General features: G+C 38.9%; 1 long non-coding RNA gene and 1 pseudogene across 1 annotated transcript; both read right to left on the bottom strand.

Moving 5' to 3' along the window:
• Positions 1–849: 849 nt before the first annotated feature.
• Positions 850–3,034, bottom strand: LOC109383832 (uncharacterized). The gene is made up of 3 exons (XR_002124299.1): positions 2,950–3,034; positions 1,702–1,757; positions 850–1,328 (listed from the first exon to the last, which is right to left on the bottom strand). It is a non-coding gene; the product is annotated as an uncharacterized LOC109383832 (long non-coding RNA).
• Positions 3,035–4,532: 1,498 nt separating this feature from the next.
• LOC109383831 (ADP/ATP translocase 2 pseudogene) lies at positions 4,533–5,450 on the bottom strand (annotated as a pseudogene).
• Between the last annotated feature and the right edge of the window lie 291 nt (positions 5,451–5,741).

Genomic DNA, 5,741 nt, shown 5'->3' with positions numbered 1-5,741 from the left:
GTTTTTGTTTCCTGCACATATTAAAGAAAAAAAATATTCTAATCTCAGGTGTCATTTTGAGCAAGAGTAAGAAGATAACAGACTAAAAAACCATGGGCAGTCTCTTCAAGCCTTAAGATCCTATGCCTACCAGTGCGGATTCAGAGCATATAAATGAACGCAGAAACTATTGAATAAAGAATAAATTAGGGCCAGCCGAGTGGCACGTTGGTTAAGAGCTGGCTTGGGACGCCAGCTCTGAGCAGCAGGGCCCTGGTTCGGATCCCACATGAGGGCCAGTAACGCTGTGCCCTCTAACAGCTAAGATGGTGAACAACAGCTCAATCTGGAGCTGGGCTGCTGTGAGTCACCAGCGACAGTGTAGGCTGCAGTGAGGTTGCAGTGGGCTGCCGTAAGATACTGTGAGTGGCCGGCGGCCGGCGTGAGCTGCCAAGAGCTGCAGTGATTGGCGGTCCAGTAACCGGCGACCGATCTGCCTCACCCGGGAAGAGCGCAATGATAATACCAACATGGGCCAGTGAAGCAAAGTCCTCCACAACTAGGCTGAAGAACAAAAGGACAGCAACTTGTCTGCTGTTCCCCTTCCCCGATTTCCCAACGCTGTTCCCCTCCCCCAATTCCCCAATAAAATCTTTTTAAAAAAATAAATAAATAAATTAGTTGGACTTAAACATAAGCTAGGTTTTTTCTTGCTATAATTCATGTTCGCTTTGGATTCTGTGGTAGTCGGTAAGCACAGAAAGGCAAGGCAGAGGGCTCTGTCTATTCTATATTATATATGGATTTTTTTTGTTTATTTTTTTTTTAGTCTGAAGAGAGGGAGATAGAGAGAGAGAGATGATTTCCAAACTGATGCAAAATGGTGAAGCATAAACAATAATACACAAAGAATTCCTTTGTATTCATAGTATCTCTCTAGCCAAGAGTTTGAGTAACCTTTTAAACTCAGTCCTCTCTTTTCATGTCTAAATGAGATTGGAATTATCAGGGTATGTTTTGTTTCATCAGAAGGAAATAAAGTATGGAGAGGACAAGTAACACACCCCAAGTCAATCAGAATATATTCAAGGAGCCAGGAATAATAATAGTTTTCAATACAAACAGCTTAAAAGTTTTACTTTCACTTTTCTTACAGAGAATCTGACATCTGGCACTAAGAAATGACAGGTGAGACCATTTTCAATTTCTACCCACATTCATACTCATAATAGGAGAGTAAAACATGGAGAGAGACAACAGTGCTTTTACCCCTTCACCTCACATAACGCTGAGAGTTTACGACAAGTGCAACTCCATTCGACAGGTTCAAAGTGGGTTCATTCACTGCCCTGCAAAGCAAAGAAAAGCTAAGCCATATCTCAAACATTCTAAAACCAATTTCTGCCTGATACAAATTTTTGTATATGACTACTATCACCTCCAGAGATTACTGGAATTCAATAACCAATTAACCACAGGGAAATGGCAATTTTTAAGTTCACCCACTCTAGTGAAAGGGAACGACATGAAAGGTTTAGATGAATCTATTTACTCAGTAAAAGCTAATGTAGAATAAGAAAATGTGTGGGTCTCAGAATATTAGTTTCCAAGTGACTTTGGGTCAATAAATCAAACTATAAACCCACTGGAAATAGCACAACAATGACTGAGAAAAGCTGTAGAGCCATGGCATAAACTTAAGCCATGGATTTAAAGACTTACTCAAAGATTTCCGCAGAGAGGATTCCATTCACCTTTACATTGAAATTAAATCTAATCTGCAAAATAAATGGCATGTGAGTTTAACATGAACCAGGGCAGAGATTAAAAACCTCCATGCTCGATTCTTAAATCACCTTTTTATATCACTTTTTTTCACTTGCACTATCCCGAAACATAATTAACATCTATCTGTATTCAAATTCTCTATCTTAAATATACTGAGTCCTACACTACAATTCCAAGTAGTCATAAATTATCAGGAAATCCTTCTGTTTTAGTCTGAAGAAGGTGTTCTCCCAATGTATCTCTGCTGTCCTCCCAATGTATCTGTTCTCTCCCTTCTTAAAAAAACTATCAATGTTCTCTCTATTCTTGCCATTGTTTTCATACATGGAACAGTCCATGCTTTTTTCTTCCCCTGACCCCATCTGACTTTTATGTCCTCCCTCCAATTTACTTCACTGTTGTAATTATTTCCTACCTTCAACCTGTGTATTTCTTTCTAATATATAGCATAATGGGTAGTAAGGGACTCTAGAGCCAGTCTGTTTTCAAATCCCCGCTCTGTGAGTTATTTAACCTCTGTACCATCGTTTCCTCAGCTATAAAAATGGGGGAGGATGATGATGATGATGATAAAACCCACTTCATGAGGTGTGTTATGAAGGCTGAATGAGTGTGTGAAGAGCACATATTGTAGTGACTGACAAACATTAAGCACTGAACCCTGCTGACAACAGAAAAAGTAGGAAGCTAAGAGGTGAAAAAAAGGAGAAGTTATATAGCATACTTCACTGTGTGCATATTTATAGACATATTTAACTACAGATAATAAAAAAATTTTTGCTCTCCAAAGTTCAAAATACTTTATCAAAATTTCCTTATTTGCTTTTACTGTCATTTTATAAAAGAAGATAATCAGCAAGGTTTATTATCCAGGTTTAACAGAAAAAAGAAACAAGAGGAAGGAAAAGAAGTACCCAAAGTGATACAATAAAACAGTAAAGAAGTGAAAATAAGAACCCAAAAGAAACCTCTCTCTATATCGAGGGCTCTCAACTATGTCACATGACCAACATCAAGACTGCCTTAGGGACATAGAAACAAAATCAATTCAATAAAAGTTGTAATTATGGTCATTAAAAGAAAGAGAACCAACCACATCCTTCCATGTTTTTACAGAGTAAAGTTTTCTTGAAAATCTATGACTTAACAAGAGAATCATTACCATGCAAAAGAACAGCTTACCTTAGGGTGCACCATGACTATTTTTCGTAAAAAATTCTTTATAACCAGACTCTCTGTCATCAAAGTTCTGGGCTTTTCATCAACCTGTAACAACACAACAAAACATCCACCACACAGACACAAACCCAAGAGCACAGATTAATTAAATCATGGTATTTTTCCCTATAAAAGGAATGACACCTCAGAAAGCTTTTCAGATATTCAAGGCGGGAACATCTCTGGGTCTGAGAATTGGACACAAATGGGAATCTAATAGCCATCACTTTTCAGGTTAAAGTACCTATTTCATGGAACTTCTAGAGACACACGAACAATGATCAGAGTAAAACCTACAATCTCAAAACCACCTTTTGGAACAAATTTGAAAGTAATTCAGACTGGGGCTGAGAAGAGTAACTATCTTAACTCTACCATCTTAATGTGAATCATTCTGTATTAAGAATATGAGTGGAGTCAAAGGAGCAGACACTAAAAGGACCTATTTTTAAATGCCAATTCATTCTTCCAAACATTTATTTTTAAGGAAAAACTGTAAAGCAAAAAGCTCAAAAGCTAGGGCCGGCTGAGTGGCTCAGTTGGTTAAGAGCTCGCTCAAGAGTTTGAGCTCTGAGCAACAGCAGTTCGATTCCTGGCCTGAGCTGAGCAGCTGAAACTAATTCTAAAAAACATGTGTTTCATAAAAAAAAAAAAAAAAAAAAGCTCAAAAGTCTGGGGCCAAGAAACCCACGTAAACAATGAAATGTATGACTGACTTGTTAACAGAAGCAATGGATGCCAGAAGACAGTGGAATTAATTATTTGAAGTATGAAAAAAAACCTGTGAGCCCAGATTTATATGTGCAGATAAAATATTCTGTAAAAGTGGAAGCAAAATAAATATATATCCAGACAACCAAAAACAGGGAATTTGTCACCAGCAGCCTTGCTATTAAAGTACTACAGAGAGTCAGTCAAGTAGAAAAAAAACAATCCCAGAAAGCAATACAGAAAAATGAGAAGTAATGAGGAGTGACAGATATTGTAAATGTGTGGGTAAATAAAATTAATACTAATTTTATTAAAATTATTATTATTATACAAAACAACATCTTGTATCATTTTATTAAAATGAATGAAAACAAACTGGTTGTACTATTTTTGCGTTCCCACCAGCAATGCATGAGAGTCCCAGTTCCTGCACATCCTCATAAGAACTTGCTTTTGTCATTTTTATTTTTTAATTTTAGCCTTTCAAATAGTGTGTGGCAGTATCTCATTGTGGTTTTAATTCACATTTTCTAATGCCTAATAATGTTGAGTATCTTTTCATGTGCTTACTTCCATTGATGTATTTTCTTTTTTTATAGTTCAGATATTTTTTATTTCTTCAAATTTAGTATTTATTAGGAGTGACTGAAATAAAAAATATAATTGAGTCCCATGATCATCATGGAAATGGCTTTAGGAGAAAACTGGTCAGATGACTATTATTGCTTCCCATTTTCAACCAGTAAAATAGATACCATTGATAAATAGAAAGCCAACCGTCTGTCAAGAATGCTCTCAAGATATGTTACATAATACAACATGCCTGTTCAGATGAGGGGAAAAGACTAGGAAATAACTTATGTGAACTTCTTGATTTCATCATACAAGACAAGCACAAAAGCACCACCCATGCCTCTGAGAACATTGGACCATGCACCCTTGAAAAAAGCTTTGCCTCCTTCATCACGAGCAATCTTCCTCCAGCAGTCCAGCATGCCTGTGGACATGATATCAGTTCCTTTGCGCCCTGAGTGCATCATCATGCGGCGGCGCACAGTGTCAAACGGCTAGGAAGTCAACCCAGCCACCGCCATGACAGACTGTGCAATCATCCAGCTAACGAAGATGTGAGTATTCTTGGGATCTGGAAGCATGCCCTTTGCAGTGTCATAGATACCGAAGTAGGCAGCTCGGTAGATGATTATGTCCTGCACAGACACATTAAAGCCTTGGTACAGGCCCTTAATCCCATCAGATATGTAGATCTTAACCAGGCAGTCACCGAGGCATTTGAATTCCCTTTCAGCTCCAGCTTTGCCCACATCAGCTGCTAGACGGGTACGGGCAAAATCAAGAGGATACACAAAACACAAGGAGGTGGCCCCAGCAGCACCACCTGATGCCAGATTCTCTGCAAAGTAGCGCCAGAACTGGGTTCTCTTGTCCACACCATCCAGGAAGATCTGCTTGTATTTATCTTTGAAGGCAGAGTTGAGAGCCTTGGTGGGGAAATATCTGATGACACTGGCCAGGTTACCACGCCAGAAGGACAAGACTCCCTGCTCCCTGGGGATACAAACCACACAGTCTATAATGCCCTTGTGTTGCTTATCTGTGGTGATTTCCTTGCTGGCATGCTGCACTTGTAGCAGCAGTTTGACCCATTCGATGGGTGCTACTGCCACCTTGGAGATGGCCGCGGCCACCCCACCTGCCAGGAAGTCCTTGGCAAAGGACACAGCGGCATCTGTCATATTGAAAGGGAAGAAGAGGTGGGCAACTGAAAGACTAGGCTAGGAACTGGCTGGGACTCCAGGCTCTGGGGGCCATTCGTGTATTTTCTTTGAAATGTCTGTTCAAAACATTTTCCATTTTTAAATTAAGTTGTTTGCTTTTTTTATTACTGAGTGATGAGATGGTGAGATAAATAAAGATATTTATTCTGGACACATATCTATCAGATAGCTGTTTTGTAAGACAAATATAAACATACATTTGTCTTAACTCTGACAATTACATTTGCGCACTTGCTGCAACGATGCTGC

This window comes from Hipposideros armiger, unplaced genomic scaffold, assembly GCF_001890085.2.
Source record: "Hipposideros armiger isolate ML-2016 unplaced genomic scaffold, ASM189008v1 scaffold_89, whole genome shotgun sequence".
NCBI classification, from domain to species: Eukaryota; Metazoa; Chordata; class Mammalia; order Chiroptera; family Hipposideridae; genus Hipposideros; species Hipposideros armiger.
Note: the sequence above shows the minus strand (reverse complement) of the source record. Positions and strands in the feature narration are given on the sequence as shown.